This window comes from Triturus cristatus, chromosome 3_2 (assembly GCF_964204655.1).
Source record: "Triturus cristatus chromosome 3_2, aTriCri1.1, whole genome shotgun sequence".
NCBI classification, from domain to species: Eukaryota; Metazoa; Chordata; class Amphibia; order Caudata; family Salamandridae; genus Triturus; species Triturus cristatus.
The window spans coordinates 1188440473-1188464085 of record NC_140584.1 but is presented as its reverse complement, the minus strand read 5'-3'; positions in this window follow the sequence as shown (position 1 = coordinate 1188464085).

Below are 23613 nucleotides of genomic sequence, written 5' to 3'. Positions count from 1 at the left end.
TTTTTAAAGTGCCATGTGGCACATATTCATGCCCTTAGGGCATGTATATGCGCCACATGTGCACACATGCACATTTCAGGGGTACAACAGGGTTGCCTTTTGACACCCTGGCACCCTTGAAATAGCGCCCGCTATTTGCCATTCTTTAATATCGAATCGCTAATAGTGAATATCTTCCTATTCATTCCTATGGGCCTCCTAGCCCATAGGAATGAATGGGTAGGTATTCCTTATTAGCTAATCTCAATTTGTGATTTGTTATTAAGGAATGTTAGGAATCGCTAATATTTTAGCGATTCTTACCAACATTCAATTTTGCGAGTCCTTAATAGCGAATCAGTAAAATTCGCTATTAAGGATTCGCAAAGTTGATTTTGCCTACATCTGGCCCAGAGTCAGGTCTGAAGACTGTTTCAAGGCACATTGGTTTTGCCCGTCTTTTGGGGAATTTACCTAGGAAAAAGAAAGACAAGAGGCGCTTGGCAAAACAGGAACAGTTGGTTAATTAAACGCTGCGGCCGGGAGAACAGGCAACAGAGTCTGGGTCTGAAGACTGTCTCTAAGCACATTGGTTATGGCCAAACATGCTGTGTTTTTTAAGCCAAGCTCCAAAGACGATTGTGGTGTCGCTGCCTATCTGTGGGATCGACCTGGCTTTTCTTGTTTGCTCATTTGTCTAAGGGTTACGTGTCACCCCACCTGTGATATGTCAATCAGTTGCTTCAGGCCTAGGTCACAGGGCCGGCCTGACCATGTTTTTCTGACTTGGGGTTGATGGGAAGATCATATCGAGTGGATTCGACAACAGCGATGCGGGTTCGTTGTTATACGTACATATATCATGGCATACATCAACATTGTATAAGTCAGTATTAACACTCTGGTTGGGTCTGAATTCAGACTGAGTAAAGAGCTGATGGTTGATGATGCGTTTAATGAAGCATCTGTTGATAGCTACATTGTGGTATTTAAGACCTACACTGGAGTTCATGCCATCCATACGCAACGCACAGGATTCGCACTGTCGCGCAGTCCTACAGAAAGAACAGGAAATTCGTATGCGAACAGTGGGAACAATCTATGGTGGGATTCTTATTAGACAGTGGTATACATTCTTGTAAAAGTATATATAGGAAAGTTGTATGATTTATGAGTGAGTCACTAGTAATGTAATCGATTAGCCCATACGTCTGCTACTGGATTCACACAGCTGTGCTCTTTTTTGCATTTGCAAGTGAACAACACGAGCATCATTGCCACGGGGCCTTCGTTGCTGCTCTGTGGGAATTGTCACAGTCTTCCCTTGTAAACAGGAAGACACAGTGGGCGATCTATTGCAGCTTCCTGTAGATGGTTACTGTGAAAGGAGTGCCCCTAACCCCACTGAGAGTATCTGTGCCATCAATGGCTTGCCAGTTCCTGCTGATGAGGCTGTTATGGGAGGGCTCTGGACACAGCTCTGCCTCTCATGTGGCAGCCCCTCTGGTGACTGCACAGTTCTGCACACACATTGTTGCCTGATTTGGAAGCCTTGGAAGTGAGTGCTTCTCTCCCCACTCAGTATGAGTGCATAAGTTTAAACTGCTAACAGGTTTATACACAATGCAAGTGTTCAAGCTGCTGCTGGTGGTGCTAAGCAAGCAAAAGCTGCTGTCTGGTGGCCACTGGGTCTGCTCCTATTTCAGGGGTCAGTGGCACTATTCTAAGCCCAAAGGGTACAGAGCATAAGAAAACAGAAATAATGTATATCCTGTACTGTATGACCCTAGGGTTGAATCCTAGATGCAAGTTTTGTGGATGAGGGAGACCCGCCCACGTAACGTGGCAAGCTTCATCAGAGGCCTCCTCACCCCACCCTGGTAAGATGGTGCTGCCAGGGATGACTCCACTTCACAGTGTGAAGGAGATCCTAATAAGCTACGTATGTCAGATGGAACAGGGTCCAGATTCAGAAATACCTTACGGTAAGCATGCAGGATTTCCTTTTATTTATAGGTACCCTAGGTGTGGTTGAAAACTAAAGAAAAGGGGGCTGTTGTAGGTACTATGGCCTTCTCATCCACTCTCCTGCTGACATGTTTCTACCTATTTTTTAGCCAAAACAAGGTCAGAGGCATTCATCAGGCTAATCAAGGAAAGGATCCCTAATCATTGAAAAGTCGCACCTCTATGCAATTGTTCTACATTCACCAGTCCTGACAGGACCGGGGCCGCTGCGGGAGTCGTTGCGGCTCAGCTGGCCCGCATCGTGGTGCCGCTCACTCTGTCACTCACAGTAGTGTCAAGGTATTTATCTCCGGGGGCGTGGCTAGGCGCCCGTAGGAGATGGCGGTGTCCGGGTGACGGCTCCGTCCGAACCGGAGGATACCGGTGGTTCGCGTACCCGTTTCCAGTAACGGAGGGAAGCCCCTTGCATCGGAAGATGCCAGGCTCACTTTTATCCCCCTTCCGTTCCTAAGGCACAGCTATTTTGGACTTTACAGCCCATTTTACCTCCGGTCGCGGCTTATCATCGGCCGCGACCGCCATTTTGTTTATTTTTGCCCGCGAACGCTTCAGCAGCGCGTCCTAGCGCGCATGGGATTCCTGGATGCCTCGTTCGCACTTAAATGACCCCAGCAGCCTCTGAGGCACAAATGTGGCGGATCAATATTCTAAGGTGACTTTTCTTTATTTTTCTTTTGTAAGGGTGGCCTTTTTCATGGTTTTGACTGGAATTTTTTGGCTCTCCTCATGCACGGCGGCCATTTTATGACCTTAGTCTTTGATACCTACGTCTACAGTTTTTTGTCTGGCACACCTCTACATTAATCTGTCCTTTGGAGTTTTTTTTAGTTGAACGCTGAGATCTCCTTGCATGTTCTGACTGGAATTTTCACCTCTCCTCATGAAGGGCGGCCATTTTTTGGACTCCTGTCTCTAACACCTATGAGTCCAATTTTTCGGCCTGGCATGTTTCTGCATTAATCTGCTTTCTGGTCCTTTTTGAGTCGGGCAATAGGATATCTTAAGACCCCACGCTACATAGGCGTGCTGATGGCGGATTGCTCCAGTAGAGTTCAAAAGCGTAATTTCATTAAAAATTCCAAGTTATTCACTGCACTAGCCCATTTGGAAGCTTCAACTGAGATGTCGTCGACTGCGGACACCCCCTCACAATCTTCAGCAAAAGCGAACTCTAAGAGGTTAAAAAAGGACCCTCCTTCGCCTCCTAAGTCCTCTTCGCCCATCTCTATGGAATTACTTCTCAAAGAGATACGGGCCTTGCGCCCTTACATGGAAGAGACTAACGCTAAGTTGCAGATTCTCACTGACAACTGGGCTTCGATGGATGAAAGAGTATCGTCGGTGGAGCGTGACGTCTCCTCTCTTCAGGACTCTGTGACCAAGGTCTCCCACATGCACACGCAGATTTCCTCTCTTCAGAAGCAGGTGGAGGACCTTGAAAATCGCAACAGACGCAACAATCTCCGTATCTACGGCTTGGTGGAGGGTTGTGAGGGAAATGATCCCATCAGTTTCTTCAAATCCTTTCTCCCGAAGCTTCTTCACCTTCCTGAAGACACCTCACTAAATATCCAACGTGCCCACAGGCTAGGTCGAGCTTCCTCCTCTCCTTCCACGTCAACGAAGCCTAGAGGTGTAATAATGTACTTTCTAGAGTACACAGACTTGCTGAAAGTCCTCTTAGCTGCCAAAGCCTCCCCTCGCCTCACATGGTCAGGCTCCACTTTGTTCTTCGCACAGGATTATGCCAGGACCACTGCAAACCGCCGTAAGGCCTTCCTTGATATGAGACCTGACCTTCGCTCCATTGGTGCCAGATATGGACTTTTTCATCCTTGTCTATTTAAGGTCACTCATAACAACAAGACTACGACATATGAAGATCCAGCGCGACTGCGAAGCTTCCTGAACTCCTGTGGTCAACATGACATGGAGATAGCTGGTCCCTCTTCCCACCCACCATGACTTGTTTTTGTAGTTGCAATTTGATCCTTTAATTTGTTCTGCTTTATTGCCTCCATTTTTGCAGGTTCCTCAGAATTGTATGACTTCTAGTTAAGATTATATTTCTCATTTTATCGTCTGACAGTGTTGTTCTAGTTCCTCAGTTGGTCATTTGTTTTCTTTTTTATCTTCGCTGTGTTCGAGTTTCTAACCATGTTCTTTTTCTCCCTTCACAGATCATTGTTTTTGCGTTCCGTTGTGTTATCTCTGGTTGGACGTCTCCCTCATCCCGACTGCCCTGCCTCTCCCAGTTGGCCCTACCTCCCTCCCCTCATCTCCACATGTATTTCCGTTTGTTCCCAGTTCCTGATTGTATTTTTCCCATGCTACCCCTCGTAAGTACTCTTCATTCCTTATTTATCATGTTTTTTTACGTTCTATGTTTTCTTACCTCTCCTTTCCCCTCGTTGATTTCAGATTTATTGGTGTCATTATCTTTTCCATGGTTCTTCTCCACTTCTCTTCCGTCATTCTTTCTTCTCCCCATTGTTTATTGGCTCTCTTGCTTGTATTCATCTCCCTCTACCTATTTGATTCTCCCTCTGACCTTACTCATCATTATCTTTAAGAATTACTGTATCTTCTCATCATTCTTTTTATTTTCTCGGCTCTTTCCTATTTTTATGGCTTCACTGGTTCCTCTCTCTCTTTTTCTTCTACCCCTGCTCCATCACGTTAATTCTCACCTCACTCTCTTTTTCTCTTGTGCCCTTGCTCGCTGCGAGGTATTTCCTTGCTGTCCTACCTTCCATTTGATCCACTTTCTGATTAATCCTTAATGTCAATTCGAATTGTTTCCTGGAATGTTAAAGGTCTGCATTCTCCTATCAAGAGACAAAAAATCCTTTCTCATTTAGCCAAATTGAATGTAGACATTGCCTTTTTACAAGAAACCCATTTGTCTGACGCTGAGGCTGCTAAACTTAAGAGAGGTTGGGTGGGTGCTGTATTCTCATCTCCGGGTGATGGTAAGAGGAACGGTGTGGTTGTATTAGTTCGTAAATCTTTTGCTCATTTGCTCTTGACTTCTGAATCAGACCCTGAAGGTAGATGGTTATACGTCAAACTCTCCTCAAAGGGCGCCCCTCTCTCCCTCCTTAATATCTACGCCCCCACTGGTGGTGATCAGATTTTTTGGCGTGCAATGGCCTCCCGTATCACCGAATATATTGATGATAATTTTATTTTAGCAGGTGATTGTAACCTTCCCTTTGACCCTTTTTTAGACAGGAACTCCAAGGTACCTTTTGTCCCTAATAAATCTCACAAGCTTTTCGCTCAAGCGATATCCCAACATAAACTCATTGATGCTTGGCGTCTCTACAATCCTACCTCTAAAGAATTCACCTTCTACTCCCCGACCCACCATTCCCAGTCGCGGATCGACTATATTTTCCTTTCCCACCATATGTCCCAATCCCTAACCCACGCTGATATAGGCCCCATCTTATTCTCTGACCATGCCCCCGTTTTGGTAAACATTGACATCTTACCCAAGTCCACCGGACCAAAGAGATGGCGCTTTAACAACACTTTACTCCTCGACCCCAAATTCTCCGCCTCCTTTGTAGATTTTACCACAGAATTTTTCACCATTAATGACACACCCACTGTCCCTAACCACGTTGTTTGGGACGCCTATAAAGCCGCAGCTAGAGGTTTTATCATCAGCTTTGTGGCTACCAAACGCAAGAATGCTCGCAAACGCACCAGTGACCTCCTTTGTACGATTAAAAAGCTAGAGCATTCTTTCTATACATCCCATTCGCAAGAAAGTTTGACCGCCCTCATTGCTGCTAAGATGCAATTTAACAAACAATCCACTGAGGATGCTTCATTGTATTTGTTGAAATCCAGTTCAAAATTCTATGGTGGTAAAAATAAGGCGGGGAAGGTCTTAGCCAACTATTTAAAAGTCAAACAAAACAAACTGAATATTGAATCTGTTTATGATGCTAATTCTGTTTTAAAGCATACAGATGTTGACATTTTAGAGCAATTCTCCCAGTTTTATTCCAAACTCTATTCTTCTGAGACGCACCCCACTGCTCAATCTCTTGCTACTTTCTTTGCCACCATCCAACCGCCTCCCAATTTCCCTGTTGATTTATCTGCCCTTGAATCACCAATCTCCGGTGACGAATTACTCACAGCGCTTCAGTCACTCAAGAAGGATAAGGCCCCTGGACCAGACGGATTCACAGTTGAATTTTATCTGCATTTCTCCAAATTGTTGTTGCCCAGACTCCACTCCCTTATTGATTCCTTCATATTAAATGGTTCTTCCTCAGGTACTTTCTCAGACGCCCACATTTGTATTATACCCAAAGAAGGCAAAGACACCCAGCATTGTAAGAACTACAGACCAATTTCTTTGGTCAACATTGATTATAAACTTTATGCCAAATCCCTCGCCATTCGACTAGACCCTTATCTTCCTGAATTGCTAGGCCCTGAACAATCTGGTTTCGTTAAAGGTCGCTACATCACAGATAACACCAGACTTTTGTTTAATGTTCTCTCCAAGTCTCCACAATTCCAACATTCACTAGCAGCTATTGCCCTAGACGCAGAAAAAGCGTTCGACAGGGTGGAATGGACTTTCCTCTTCTCCGCCCTTAAATGGTTTGGATTTGGCCCACATTTCATCTCCTTTATCTCCTTCCTTTATTCTAGTCCTAGAGCGGCGGTTTGTGCCAATGGTCTAGTTTCCTCTTTTTTCAATCTAGGTAGGGGTGTTCGTCAGGGATGCCCTCTTTCCCCTTTTCTTTTTAATTTGGCCCTGGAACCTTTTCTTTCAAAGCTTCATCAGAATCCCAACTTACACGGTTTCCAAATCTCCCACACTAATATTAAACATGCTGCCTACGCAGACGATATTCTATTATTCATGTCTAATCCCGCAACTTCTATTCCCGCATTCCTAGCTGAAGTTCATGACTATTCCCAGATCTCAGGTTATAAGCTAAACAATGACAAGTGTGAGATTTTACCCCTTACTAAGTTCACTTTTAAACCGGACTTTATGGCATCCAATTTTACTTGGAGCCCCTCGCACATCAAATATCTAGGTCTACACATTACTCCCTCCCTTTCCGACACTGTCTCGCTGTGCCTCAATAAATGCACCCAGAAATTATCCGACCTCACTTCCAGATGGCACCCATTATACCTTTCCTGGTGGGGTCGTCTTGATACGATTAAAATGATGCTCTCCCCGTTAGTCCTTTACACCATCTCCAACATCCCAATTCCTATCCCTGCTAAGTTCTTTAAGAAAATTAATACTATTCTCTCTTTCTTTCTTTGGTCTGGCAAAAAAGCACGTATGTCCCTGCTTAGATTGCAACTCCCCAAATCCGAGGGTGGAGTTAATTTCCCGAATTTTCCCGCTTACCACAAAGCATTCCTTTTGCGGCAAGCTTCCCATTGGCTGCAAGACCCTGCTGAGCCGTCCCCCTTATGGGTTATCATTGAGCGGCTTTCTTTATCCCCTTTCACTTTTGCTGAATATCTCTCATTCTCTCGAAAGCCTCACTTTCCCTCCATTCCTATCCACAAGTTCACAACCAAGGGGCATATGCATCAACATTAGCATTTGCGATTCCTTATTAGCGAAAAATAAGGAATCGCTAATAAGGAATAGCAAAAGGCTATGCATGTAGGAATCGCTATTCAAATAGCGATTCCTTAACATTCCTTATTACCGAATCGGTAATACCGAATCGGTAATAAGGAATACCTACACATTCATTCCTATGGGCTTGGAGGCCCATAGGAATGAATGTAAAGCCATTCTGTATTAGCGATTCGGTATTACCGAATCGCTAATAGCGGGAGCACTTTCAAGGGTGCCAGGGTGTCAAAAGGACACCCTGTTGCACCCCTGAAAATGATATGTGCACATATGTTGCACACACACATGCTCTAAGGGCATGTGTGTGCGCAACATGAAACTTTGAAAAATGCACAAAAGTGCATTTTTCAAAGTTTTTGCAAATTACCATGCAGTTCATCTTCATGGTAATTTGCTCCCCTTATTAGCGAAATCGCTAATTTTTTAACTTTGATGCATTGCATTTAAGGAATCTCACTTTGGGATTCCTTAAATGCAATCGCTATTTAAGGAATCGGTATTTAAGGAATCCCTATTTAAAGAATCACTATTTAAGGATTCCTTAAATACCGATTTCTGCTTTCGGGTTGATGCATTGGGATTGGGTATTTTTTACTTAATACCGGGAGCTAATAAGGAATCGGTATTTTACCGACTGGATTTTGGCTTGATGCATAAGGGTGCAAGTTGCTTCTTTCCACCTCTCCAGGCCCCCCTTCCTCTATAGCAGAGTTTCTCAATTCCACTATCTGGCACAACAATAGTATAACCATCAATCGCAAGCCCTTTTATTGGAAAACCTGGAGACAGAGGGGTCTAATCTGGGTATCTCAACTCTTCTCCAATTCTGATTTCTTATCCTTCTCCGCTCTCAGCCAACACTTCCATCTCCCTTGCTCTTTTGCCTGCAAGTATCTTCCGCTTAAAAATGCAGTCATGTCCACTTATGCTCTTCTCTCCAACCCCCTCACGCATGCCCATCCTCCAAATCATACCTCACAGCTTCATTCCTTCTTGCGCACTCACCCTACAGCCTCTTCAATATACCATTCATTTCATACGATTCTCACACCTAGGCCAAAGTCCAAAGTTGAGGAACAGTGGGAATCTGACCTTGCCATCTCTTGGCCCATCTCCCTTTGGGATAAATTATGGACCAAACTTCGCAAGACATCTAGAGCTGCTTCTCTTACACAAACTCTCTTTTTCATATACAACAGGCTTCTCTTTTCTCCCCAGGTGTTGAATAAGAGATTCTCTTCTACACCGGATCTTTGTTGGTCCTGCTCTGCCTCTAAGGCCACTCTTTTTCACATGCTTTTCTCTTGCACTTTCACGCAAAACTTCTGGACACTAGTTTGGGCCCAAATCAATGCCATATTCCACACCACATCCCCCTTCTCTTTTGTCAATATTTTTTTAGGAAGCCTTTCTCCTTGTTGGGATGACATTGATCTTAACACGCAAATTGTTGACTTGTTGTTAGCTGTTGCTTTCCAGCAAATCACCGTCAATTGGAAAAACTTTACGAATATTTCTTTTAAAGCATGGTGGTACAATGTTTGTTATAATCACAGGCTAGATACTGCTTTTGTGCACCCCCTTAGTCTAGCTGCTAAACGACATGATTTATGGCTTCCTGTAACCTTGTATCTAGATACCTGTGCTAAACGCTCCTCTCATGTTTCACCTATTCAGCAAGAGGTCTCTAAGCCTCCCTGAGTGACACTGTTTTCATTTGCACTACTCCTTTCACATAAGCTACTTTATTGCTCATTAGTACCAGCGCTGCTTTTTGTTACTTAGCCTTAAACTTCTGTTATCCTCTGATTAATTGTATATTTTCATTACCATGTTTTACTTTTCTCCTCTAATTGAAGATATGTTTGTATTCTTTCTCATGTATTGACACCTTTACTTATCCAATAAAAACCTTTTGAACTTAAAAAAAAGGTATTTATCTCCTAATTGTATTTCATTTAGTCAGAGCCGCGTGATCATTCTGTGCCTGTAAGTTACAGCTCTGCTCACAGTCCTGTACTAGACCGTGCTCAGCAGTCTAGACCTTTGGCTGTTGTTAGTTGGCGTCCAGGGTCTGCAGCTGTGGTGCACCTCTTCACAAGATCTTTTACTTTAATCATCCGGTTAAATCTCACCGACAATTTGGCATTCATCTATCAGTATGAGACCCTCTTGTGAAGTTAGCGCCCTTCCATTCCTGGTGCTTGGCAGCAGCTTTAAGATCTTCTTAGGGTTTTTTTGTGTCGCTCAAATCAGTGTCAATTCATATATTTATATGTTTCCCTTATCTTCATTGCTTTGGTCACAAGAAAGTGGCCTCACAGCTGTTGAATGTCACTCATAAGTACTCTGAAATTATGAAAATGTCACACATAAGCAGTCTGAAACCTTGGCAGCTATGGTTATGTACAATCCCAGAAGCATGTGATCATAAAGGAGTCAGTCTGCCCAGAATGGGTGGCACCAGTGACAGTACTGGCACTGTGCATCTCAGCAGAGGTGCCCGATGAAGTGTGGGCAGAAGGTGTGAACCTCAAAAACTGTTAGAAACCTAGGGGCAGATTTATGAGCCCCTTGCGCCACTTTTGCATCACTTTTAACATGGGAAAAGTGACGCAAAAGTGGCGCAAGGGGCTCATAAATCTGCCCCCTACTTCGTAGACTCATGCCAACGTCTGGATTAAAGTTCTGGCTTTTTAAAAAGAATTGACAGAGGCCTTTAGGAAGACTCCTAAGGATCTGCAACAGTTGCATTTTCCAAGGATTACACTGGAATTTATATATGAATTCCTTATTAATCCCATCTGAAAGAATGTATATGACAAGTTGTTGACGTAATCAGTTTTCTATACACTTCACAGCATACATGTATGTGCTATGAATGTGCACTATGGAAATATGGCACTGAAGTTCAATTGCTGCTACTAACATTTTTATTGTAATTTCTCCAATATTTTTCCTATGAGAAATCCTTACTACTACATCCCCACCAATTGGGCTGGTGTTTCTTTCAGATTCTCGAATTTGTTTTCTTTCTTTTACGTTTTGTGTAGCACACCCGCACTACTGAGGCCGCTTTACAGAACAATGATGAGTTACAATTAGTATCAAACAGAATAAAACTCAGTAAAACATAAGAATCAGCAAAGGCTATGCTCGAGTATGCAGAGAAAGGGCACGGCGATCACGTGTCCGGAAATGTCCAGTTAAAAAAAGTTTCGGCTTAGATACACATTTACACCCGCCCTTCACAGGGGCAAACCTCTGACCATATTCAGAGAGCGAATTTCAATGGCAAACCACAAACCTGTGAGTTTTTGTGGGTGTTCAACAACTTAAACAGGCATACCAACAAATGAGTAAACGTGCTCATACGTATTATCGTGCAATTCTGGTGAAATATTACATGTGAGCAAATATATTTCCAATTGAAAATTCGGATATTATAAAATGTAACTTTACACTCATGAATTGAGGTATTTGCTCAGCCAAGCTCGGTAAATACATTTGTGAATTCGGTCCCCAATGCCCAGCCCGGAACTAGGTGATATCTTTTGCCAATATGACGTCACAACCCTGGTCGCGAAACTGGTGTTTTAGAAATGTCAGTGTTCTCGCTAATAACCACTTAGCAGCCAAGTGGGTTCATGCGCGTGCAGCAACCTAGCCTGTCCCTCTGCGGCTTACAGCATGTTATTTCCTGTGAGTTATTGTTGAACTTTTACGTTGGAATTATGAGTGTAAAAGCCCTTCCATGCAGGGTGCAGTTGGCTTCAAAGCCAGAACTGGCTTATGATGTGGAACATAACCAGGGGCACCTGGCTGCTGTATGGTTAAAAGTGAGCTTGAGGCAGCAATCAGAGTCTGAAAAACACCCCTCTAACTCAAGCAGAAAAAAAAGCTCTTGTCCTGGAGAGATCAGGTTCTCCATATCCATGTAGGAAAAACTCAGCGGATGGTTTGGGTCTGAATGTATATAAGAAAGAGGGTCTTGATATATGTGAACTACAGAGGACATCCCCTGGAAAACATCAAGAAAGTGCCTTTGAAACCAGTACACTGGGAGGGGGGGTCACTGTAGGGTGGGTGGCATTAGGGTCTTATCCCTCGATGCATTCCTTCAGACTTCTTCTCACTCCATGCTCCATCACCACCTTTACCAGTGCATGGCATCCCTGCATCCCACCGCATAAGCTCTGAGTGTTGCTTCACCGAGCTCCCTATGCCCCTGCGGTTGTTTCACTTTATTTTGATAAAGCCTGGGAGGGGAAACCTTACCCTTTTGTCTGCTGCACTCAAATGTTAACGAGGTAAGAATCAGCTCTCGCCTCAGCACATCAGTGATTTGTGGCAGCTGCATTCATGGGATGGAGATGGCATTTGTGTTCTGTGTTCTCAAAGGAAGCAGGAATGCACAATACACTTCCTACTGCACACACCTTAGTTGTGATTAGAAACCAAAGCTACGTACACAAAAGGAGTATATATACAAATAATGCATATTTATTCAAGAAAACATTCAGAATTCTTTACATAAAATTAATACCTTTAAAAAAAATATTATACAGAATAAAAATCATAAAACATCTGCCACATAAATTATTCAATGATGTTTTAATAATTATTGGTTCTGTTTTAACAAAACATTGATCTTTCTTAATCATAAATTGAAAACTAATATTTTTAAAATAAAAAGACTTAATGTTGTGTTTTAGAAATGCATGTGTTTTAATCCATATTCTTCAGGACAATAATTCTATTAAAGTGTTCATGCATGTATCACTGCTAAATGATGCTTTCTTGAGGGATCATGACCAAACTTTTGACAGCAGGGTATTGCTTCATCCTCCCATAGTGCCCTTCGAATAGTATCCTTCAACCAAGACCTCATCGACAAATTTATAAAGGTCACTGTAACATTCTTCTTTAGCCTCCAAAATTGGGTTCTATCATGTGTTTTTACTGAATATGGTTTTTTAAAAGTTCAGGATATTAGTTAGTAACTTCAAAGAACCTTCCACTGAACCAGAACTTCCAGGCTTGGAAGCCAATTCCTTGATTTTAAACTCTAAAATCTGTATAGATGTCAATACATCCGTGAAGCTCTTATACAAGGAAATCCAGCTTCCATGTCACAACAGTGAACAGTACTCAATATATATTTGATTTTTCGGTATGCAAACGTTTAACTAGGTAGTCATTCAATGCAAAGAATTCTGAAAATACTCTCCAATAAATATATATCATTTTGTTTATGAAATTTCGAATCATCCCGGTTTTGTGCTACAGTGAATTTATTGTGTGTTTTGTTTGATATACCCTGTACGTCTATTAGCTTGAGGGGTAACTCTCTTTCGATGTTTGATTAAAAAAAATGCAGACACATACATATACAAAAAGCATTATATAGATTTGTATATATATGAATATGCCTCTTCACTCCGCATACCATTATAGAGCATGCTGTCACAACGCGGTCGTAACAACGACCGCGTTGTGACAACACATACCATTACCCCGCAAGTCGTTACAACGACTTGCGGAGGGGGGGCGCTGGATGTTGGAATAGTAACATTTACTATTCCAACTCCAGTCTGTGCGGACTGTAGGGAAGGTGTTGGATTTTAAATCCAACACCTTCTCCCCCCTCTGCAAGTCGTTGTAACGACTTGCGGAGTAATGGTATGCGTTGTCACAACGACCGCGTTGTGACAGCATGCGGGGTCACGGATAAGGGGTGAAGGTAGTTTACCGTGTATATATATATATATATATTCACAGAAAGAACAAAGGTTAAAGTTACATTATAGTCAGGTGAATATATCAGTGACAACATCAACTTTTTGAACTAAAAGACACACAAAAAGTCCCCAGTTATAGTTAGCACAGCTAATGTCATAAATGCTATCATAGAACATGTCATGAGTGATGTAATATGTGAGCTCATAAGCAGTGCATGGCAGGGGCACAAGTTCAAGTTAGTTTTTTTAACTATAACTAGTGAATATCTGTGGTTTCTTTCTGTTGAAAATGTTAATGTTGTCGCTGACATATTCACCTAACTATAACATTCCTCTAACCTTTGGATTTTTTGTGAATATATGTAGATATATTCCCCCCCCACCAAATGTCACTACAATTCTGCTGAACACTTTTCAGAGCAGTTGCATCCATCCGTGCTAGTGACTCTTTATCAACAAAGCCCCCAGGGAACAGGGAGCACTCTCGGGTTCACAAGAATCCAATTTATTAATCAAGTTTCACAGGCAGACGTGTTTCGACATCAACGTGTCTTTCTCAATGCCATTGCAGGTGAGTGGATTACCATCGTCAGATATTATAACCATCGATCACATATGTTTGTGTGTGTATATATATATATATATATATATATATATATATATATATATATATTATCTACTTGTGGTCGCCAGTAGATAGTTATAGTTAGGACCTATTTTCCATAGGAAATCCGCAACATTCTATTCCCAATAAGTCTGGCGCCGGTTGACGAATCTTCGCGAAATTTTCCAAAGTTTTGGCCAGCTCCGCTCCGCTTCTACCCTGAAAGTTTCGCGGTGATTCGTCAAGCAGGGGCCGAGAAAAAAGGGGGGTGCCAAAATGCATTTTCCCCATGCAATTTCCCATAGGACCTGTTGTCGCAGCTACAGCCCAAACTGCTGAACGGAATTACACCAAATTTGGCAAAGAGGTAGTCCTCAGTTCAGACTCGTGCCTTTTGCTTAAATGGTGTAAATCCGTTCAGTAGTTCCTGAGAAAATTAGAGTTAAAAGTTAGTGATATCTATGGCCCAGGAGGATCCGCGGTCACTCCCCGCACCCAGCGCGAACCCTGCCGTGCACAAGCTGAATGCTAATTGGCTGTCAACACTCCAGGTCAGGAAGTGTTGGCAGCCATCTTGTGCCTCGGTAGAACGAGGCACAAGAAGCCCCCAAAAAAACATTGCAAAACGCGAAAAGGGGGCAGGGTAGAAACACCCAGACCCCCTAGGCCTGCTCAGGGGGTCCCACAAGGACCCCCAAGGCCAAAAAACAAATTATTATTTTTTTTTAAATCGCGGGATCCCGCTCAGGAAAAAAAAAAACGAAGCGCGGCCTCCCGCGCTTCGTTTACAATTAGCCTCCGGGGGGGCCAAGTCATGGGGACAATTTTTATAGTCATGGGGGGGCCCCCCAGCCCTGGGGACCGCCACCCCCCGGGACTTATGTTAATGAATGCGGGGGGGCCCAGGGTCCCCCCGCAGCCCCGGGGACCGCCACCCCCGGGGCTTTTTTTTTTTAAACCCTGTGTGGGGGGGCTCGAGCCCCCCACACGCCCCAGGGACCACCACCCCCCGGGGCTTTAACTTAAGTGGGAGGGGGGCCACGCGGCCCCCCTCCTGGAGCCTTGTCGTGGCCCTGGAGACCGCCACCCCCCAGGGCCGGCTCCTGCAGTGTCCCGGGGTGCCCACCCCGGGACACTGCTGTTTGCAATGGCAGGGCGGGAGCCTCGCGGCTCCCACCTTGCCATTGCAAACTGCTTTGTTATTTGGAAGAGAGAGCAGGGAAACCTGCTCTCTCTTCCAAATAGCAAAGCAGATTGGTTTTCCACATGGGGAGCAGCATGTTAGCTGCTACCCATGTGGAAAAGCAATGCCGGCTCCCGCAGGAGGCGGGGAGCCGGCGGGGCCGTGGGGGGATTGGGGACCCCCCCGCGGTTTCCAACGGAGGCCAGGCCCGGAGGCTGGGGTCCCCGGGGCCAGTAGTGGCCCGGGAGGGGGGCCACGCGGCCCCCCTCCCTAAAATAAAAAAATTAAAAACAGCCCTGGGGTATGGGGTCCCCGGAGCCAAAAGAGGCCACAGGAGGGGGGCAAGGCAGCCCCCCTCCAAAAAAACCCAGAGGTAAACAAAAAAGTGCCATGCCCCGGGGGATGGGGTCCCCGTGGCAAATTAAGGCCTCCGGAAGGGGGCCACGCGGCCCCCCTCCACAGTTTAAAAAAAAATCTAAAAAATTAGGGGGCAGGCCCTGGGGGATGGGGTCCCCAGGGCCAAAAAATAAGAAAAAGAAGGGGAGCTACACAGCCCCCCTTCTTAAAAAGAAAAAAAACCCAAAAAACGGGATGGGAGGAGGCAACTCTGGGTCCCTGGGGGACAACTAATCCACCATGAACCTCCAGTATGCGCCAGAGGGCTGCGTTGCAGAGAGGTGTAATGAGGCCACGCCCCTTTTTACACCTCTCTGCAACGCAGCTCCGTGGCACTTACTGGAGGTACCTGGTGGGCTAGTTGGCCGCCAAGGGACCTCAGGATTCAAGGGGACTTAATCTCCCAACTTAAAACGCGCCACGGGGCACGTTTGCACATTGGTTAAGGTAGGGGGCGGGGCCTGAGGTGATACTGGGCAAACACGCCCTGTGGTGCGTTTTAAGTTGGGTTATTCATTCCTCTTCAATCCAGAGGTCCCCTAGGGGACAACTAGCCGACCAGGTACCTCCACTAAGCGCCACGGAGCTGCGTTGCAGAGTGTTGTAAAAAGGGGTGTGGCCTCTGAACACCTCTCTGCAACGCAGCTCCCTGGCACATACTGGAGGTACCTGGTGGGCTAGTTGGATGCCAGGGGACCTCAGGATTCAAGGGGTCTTAATCCCCCAACTTAAAACACCCCACGGGGCGCGTTTGCACAGTGATGAAGGTAGGGGGCGGGGCCTGAGGTGATATGTGTGCAAACACGCCCTGCGGCACATTTTAAGTTGGGGAATTAATTCTTCTTCAATCCTGAGGGTCCCTGGGGACCAACTAGCCCACCAGATACCTCCAGTAAGCGCCACGGAGCTGCAATGCAGAGTGTTGTAAAAAGGGGCGTGGCCTCTGAACACCTCTCTGCAATGCAGCCCCCTGGCGCATACTGGAGGTACCTGGTGGGCTAGTTGGTCCCCAGGCAACCTCAGGATTGAAGAGGAATTAATTCCCCAACTTAAAACGCGCCACAGGGCATGTTTGCACACCTATCACCTCAGGCCCCGCCCCCTTCCTTCACCATTGTAAAAATATTCCTCTAAAATCAGCCGAACTACGAATCCGATTTACTCACCTGTAATCAGGAGAGAACCCTGGGCTGCATCTTTTAGCCCAGCACTGATCCTGAAAAGTAATTCTAAGCGTATTTACCAGTAACTTGTACATCCTTCCATAGGAATCCATTGTGTGGTTTTCACCAGAAAATTTTCGGTGTCCATTTTTGAAACGTACAAATATTCCTCTAAAATCAGCCGAACTACGAATTCCGATTTACTCACCTGTTATCAGGAGAGAACCCAGTGCTGCATCTTTTAGCCCAGCGCTGACCCTGAAAAGTAAATCTAAGCGTATTTACCAGTAACTTGTATTTCCGTCCATAGGAATCCATTGTGTGGTTTTCAGCAGAAAAGTTTCTAAGTGTCTATTTTCACAAACTAAAAATATTCCTCTAAAATCAGCCGAACTACAAAATCGATTTACTCACCTGTTATCAGGAGAGAACCCAGGGCTGCATATTTTAGCCCAGCACTGACCCTGAAAAGTAATTCTAAGCGTACTTACCAGTAACTTGTATTTCCTTCCATAGGAATCCATTGGGTGGTTTTCAGTAGAAAAGTTTCTAAGTGTCCATTTTTGAAACGTACACATATTCCTCTAAAATCAGCCGAACTACGAATTCCAATTTACTTACCTGTTATCAGGAGAGAACCCAGTGCTGCATCTTTTAGACCACCACTGACCCTGAAAAGTAATTCTAAGCGTACATACCAGTAACTTGTATTTCCTTCCGTAGGAATCCATTGTGTTGTTTTCAGCACACATGTCATGAGTGATGTAATATGTGACGTCATCAGCAGTGCATTGCTGGGGCGCGAGTTATAGTTAGCTGAACTAACTATAATGGGGGAATTTCTAGGGTTTTGTATGAGGGAAATGTCCAGCTAACTATAACGCCCCTGAAACCTATGGTTTTTTCAGTGAATATAATATATATATATATATATATATCTGTGACCTGTGGTTCGGCCTGTGAAGGCAAAACACATTAAAACATAAATCAGGTGCTCTGCTGCGCTCCCGGAAAATCCACAAGTCTTCTCAGCTTTTAATGTTTAAATTACGGTTTTATTTTGGAACAAGCAAAACCTGAAAAAAGCTTTCCCAACGCGTTACAGAGATCCGCCTCTCCTTGATCATGGGTTAGGGCACGCAAATATTACCATTAATTAATATTCACCTCTGTATCAAAATCAATACAATGGAAAGAGGACTATATGACTCTACAATCACAACAAATTCTGTCTTAGCGCGAGCGCCACTGTTGTAAGAGAATCCTTTCCGAGATGTTGTATTTTAACATGCAAATGACCCGTGTTCTCTATATATTCAATAGCATATTTCGGTAAAATATTTTGCAGCGTTTTCTTTCTTGATTATGGGACAGACGTTTATGTGCCATCAACATCAGCCAAATAATGCAACATTTGGTACACATTACAACATATAGCCATAATTTCTGATAGCACAATAATTAATCTAAAATAGTTAGTGCAGCCCAAGTGGGCGGTTCATGCCTTCTTATTAGAGCTTGCTACTGACACTGTTCATTACATGCAAGGTTGTGCCCAAGTGGGCATTTGAACAAAAACAGAAAATTCTCACATTTAGTGGTAAAGACATCATAAAGTACTTTGCACTACAGTAAATATTCAGATGTTATCAAAAGTTCAGTCTTTTGCATTTCTCAACGATTCATCTTTCCTATGTCCATATCTAGAAAAACAAAACATATAAAGGAAACATAAAAAATCCAAGACAATGTGCATCCTATGTAGCCCATCGGCCTTGCTTTTACACACAGGGAGCTGCAGCCCCCTGTGTGTAAAAGCAATTCTGCTCTACTCCTAGTAAGAGCGTTTTCTGCTCTCACTTACTAGAAGCCGAGTCTTTGCTATGGCTTCTCCTGCCAAGCCATAGTAAACTGCAATGTCCTGGGGTTGGGCACCCTGGGACATTGCTGGAGCAGGCCCATGGGGGTGGAGGTCCCCAGGGCAACCTAGGGCTCCAGGAGGGGAACACGCGACCCCCTCCATTGGACTACAGAGACCCGGGGATGGCTGCGGGGGTCCTCTGACCACATATTTAATTTTAAAATGTTGTCCCGGAGAGGTGGCGGTCTGTGGGGCTGCGGGGGGTGCAGCCCCTTGCATTAATGTTTTCTTTTCCCCCAGTTGGAAGCAGTCCCCGGGGCTGCGGAAGGTCCCGGCAGCCCCGGACATTAAAATGTAAATTTTTCCCTGGGGAGTTGGCAGTCCCCAGGGCATCGGGGTTGCCGCAAGGGCTACCCCGCAATATTACTTCAATGAGGCCCTGCTGAGGTGGACGTCCCTGGAGCTGCACGGCCCCCGTATTTAATTTTAAAGCGTTGCCCCAAGGAGGTGGTGATCCCCGGGTCTGCGGGAGTGTGCAGCTCCCTGCATTCATATTTTCTTTTGCACCCGGCAGGTGACGGTCCCCAGGATGTGAGGGTTGCTGCAAGGGCAATCCCCGCACTATTACTTTCATGAAGCCCCAGGGAGGTGGAAGTCCTTGGGACTGTGGGGGCCGTGTAACCCTGGTATTTAATTTTAAAATGTTGTCCGAAGGAGGCGGTTGTTCCACTGTCTGTGGGGGGCATGCAGCTCCCCCTAAATTAATGTTTTCTTTTGTGTCAGGAGGTGGCGCTCCTGGGCTGCGGGGAGGCTGGGCAGGTCCCACTCATTCCAATTCACATTTTGCCCAGGGGAGGTGGCGGTCTCCTGGACACGGGAGTGTCACAAGGGCAACCCCTGCACTACTATTTCAATGAAGCCCTGGAGAGGTGGTGGTTCCTGTGACATAATAAGCCTCAGGAGGGCAGGCTCATGCACCCCCCTTCTTTATTTGTACACTGCCCCGGGACCTGGCCCACCCAGGGGCCAACTAATATCGAAGTGCGGGAAACTGCGCTTCCGGGATCCAGACGAAAATGTTCAAAAAATTCATTTTTTGGCCCTGTGGGTCCAGAGGATTTTATAAGAGAGCTAAAAAAAAACTTACATTTGACATTTACTAGCAATATTAATAAACATGAGATGGAGTTTTTGGATCTTCACTTAGAGACAGTTGTCAACAGATTAGAAACAAAATTGTACCGCAAACAGACTTCAGGTAATAGGTTATTACACGCATCTAGCAGTCATCCCAGTAATTTAATCTTTACTATACCATACGGATAAATTTTTAAGGTAAAAAAACATGCAACTGCAGTTCAGAAGAGAAATTTGAGAAGTAAGCTAGATGCACTACAAAAAGATTCTTGGAAATAGGGTATTGTAAAAAGAATATAGAATCTGCCTTAAACAAAGTAAGCAAAGTGAAAAGACAATACTTATTATTTAACAAACCTAAGCCAGAAACGGAATCTCCAACTATCAGATATGTCACCACGTATAATCAGCCTTCCAAGAGATTAGACGTGTCTTCAAGAAACACTTGTACGTTTTACAGACTGGCAAGATTCTCAACAAGTATTTGGACAATTATCCTAAATTAACTTTTAGGAAAAGCAAATCCCTTATGATATGTGATGTGGAGGAATATGGTATCAAATAAAACCAGTGTCAATCAAATTAAGGGATTTTTCCAGGGATTGAAATTTAAAGTGAGTAAGCACACCAAAAACATGAAAAGAATTAAGTTTAATATTGAGAATAAGGAATTTGAGGTCCACCAACATCTAACATGTCACTCAGATTTTTGTATGTAATGCCTCAAATGTTCGTGTAACAAGTACTGCTTTGGTAGTACTATGCACGTGGCCAAATTAAGTGTACTAGAACACATGAGAGCTACCATAAATGTAAATAAGCAATATCCTGTGGTGAGGTACTTTGAAATTGAACATTCTAGCAGGTCAAATGTACTCACGTCTTATGTTCTAGACAGAGTACCCACTAACATGAAAGGAGGCGCTAGAGTTGCAGAACTGAGTCATCTGGAATCAAGATTTATTATTGAATTCCAGACCATGTATCCCATAAGTCTAAATCATGATGAAGAGTTAGGAGCACATTTGGGGTACCTCAAGTTGTTTATCCGATATAAGATGACTCTCCACTATATGTTTGAGGACCCCCTACTGACACAATATGCACAATAGCATTACAGTCTCTTTCCTTTTCATGCTATGTTATGTTATAGGATTTCATTAAGCGCACATATCACCCGAGGGTCTCAAAGCATTAGCCTAAACCCAAGAACATAGAGGAAAAAGAATGAAGGGAGCAGACAGAGAGGGAGAGATCAGAACAGCCAGGTTTTAAGAGTCTTACAAAATTTTCTGTGGTTGGTTTCCATACGTAGATGCACAGGAAGGGAATTCCACCTGGGTGGGGGCAAGATATAAAAAAGATCTTTCGCCATTCCTGGCGGTACGGATATCAAAGGGGATAACAAGATGTTTGTTGGTGGATCTAAGGGTTCTGGTGGGGTTATACCAGATCAGATTTTTGCAAGATAGTTTGGTCCATTCCCATAAATGGTTTGTGGACAAGGCAGTTGATCTTGAAGATTATACGTTTCCTGATGGGAAGCCAGTGAAGAGCTCTCAAACTTGGTGTCGAGGGGGATCGGTAGGGTAGATTTAATACAAGTGTGGCCGCTGTATTTTGAAGGACCTGCAGTTTGGTGAGGAACTTTGCATTAATAGAGGCCATTAGGGTGTTTCCATAGTCTAGCCGACTGATGATTAATCCTTGAACCAGCGGCATCCGAGATGCCAATGGAACCCATTGGAAGATCTTACGGAGACAACGCATTAATCCAAAGCAAAAACCCGTCACATGATTGACATGGTAAGTCATGGAGAGATGGTTGTCAATCATCACCCCAAGATTACGAACCCCCGACTTGGGTGATGGATAGGAGCCAAGATTGGGTGGTCACCAATCACTCGACCACAGGGTTTGAGCTTTGCCAAAGAGGATGATTTCTGTCTTGCTGGCGTTAAGTTGCAGATGATTAGTTTGCATCCAGATGTGTATGTCGGACATAAACTTCCTAAATCAGAGTTTGGTGTCTTTTGAATCTGGACCTAGCATGATTTGTAGTTGTGTATCGTCGGCATACAGTGACATGTGTCGAAGCCATACGATCTGATCACTATTGCTAGGGGTGCCACGTACAGATTGAATAGCGTTGGGCTTAAGATAGAACCCTTGGGGACACCCTTGTCTATCACTTGGCTGCGGGAGACAAAAGTGCCAACATGTATTTTCGAAGATCGATCAGTTAGATAGCTCCTTAGCCAATTCAATGCATTGCCCCTGACGCCCATCTCCCACAGACGATTCACAAGCGTACTGTGGGAGATGTTGTCAAATGCAGCCATTAGATCAAGTAGAACCAGAATGGCTGACTGACCAACGTCGAAGGAAAGTCTGATGTTGTCGATTACCTCTAACAGAGCAGTTTCCTTGCTGTGTGCAGCCCGAAACCCAGATTGGGCAGAGTCCAGTAGTTTATTACTCTCTAGAAAATTGACTCCAAGACTTTACCAAAAAAAGGGAGAAGGGAGATGGGCCAATAGTTGTTTGTTCTTTGGGGTCCAGGGTAGACTTCTTTAAAATAGGCCTGACCATGGCTGCTTTCCTTCTTGTGAGGACCATTGAGTGGCATAAGGATAGATTAAATATCTTAGTAAGGCCTGTGAGGAGGGCTGACCCAATTATGGACAGAATGTGGGGAGAGACTGGGTCGGCAGGGGAGCCTGATTTGATCTTACAAAGGGCAGTGCTAACTTCCTCTTGTGTGAATTCAGTGAATTCATTTAGGGAAGTTAGAATGGAAGTGTGATCACAGGCGGACCGATGGTACAGATGTTCACATGGCTGATTAGGAAAGAGACTGTGAAAGTTATTGATTTTATCCTCAAAGAAGGTGGACAGAGTGTCTACCCAGTCTTGTGGGATGGGTTGTTCAGACTGACATGAGATGGGGCTGGTGAATTCTTTTAATATTTTATAGAGTTCTTTATGGGAGTTGCAGGCCTTATTTATTCTGTCGCCTAGATATTTATTTTGGGCTGTTGCAATATGATCTAGATAGCACCCATGACTAATTTTATAGGACTGTCTGTCCTAGGCGCTTTTGGAATGCCTCCACTTACGTTTGGCTTTCCTGGTCGCTAGCTTATCAGATTTTAAGTCAGCCGTAAACCAAAGTGACATTTTATGATTACGTTTGACTTTAGTTACGGGAGCAATGATGTCCAGGACCTGAGTAATTGCCATCTCAAAGGTATGAATTGCAGAATTTAAGTTGTCTATATTGAGCTGGGGGGAGGGGTGAAATGGTGAGAAAAGGTAGCTAAGCTTGTTCCATGGCCTACTCCATTTTGGTTCTTTGCAGGGAATAGAAGCTTTCTATAGAGAGAATTGTAATAGGTGATTGTCTGACCAAAGAACTGGGATAGGAGACTCCACTTTGATGTGGGGGGAGTTGGTGAACAGGAGGTCGAGGGTGTGAACTGCTGAATTGGTAGGGCCGACTACCAGCTGAAGGAGACCCAGAGTATTTAAACTGAGCTAAGTGTGCTGGTGTGGATGTCAGATAAAAGTTCAGCATGATGATTAAAGTCTCAGAGTAGGAGAAAATTATAGGCTGCTTATACATGAGGCGCAATGGTCTCTATCAGATGATTAGTGACATTGATTTTAGCGCCAGGGGAATGATAGAGTAAGGCCCCTCTCCAGGACCCCTTCAGATTGTAATAAATGTTTCTGAGTTTTTCCTGAGTCCTTTCTCTTATTTCTAGGGGCCTTGCTTTTTCACATGAAAAAGGTCCTGAGGGGCTGAAACGCGTTGTGTAACATTACATGTTCTGAGAGAATAAATCCTCTGGAACATTTGGAAATTTTGATTGCAGTT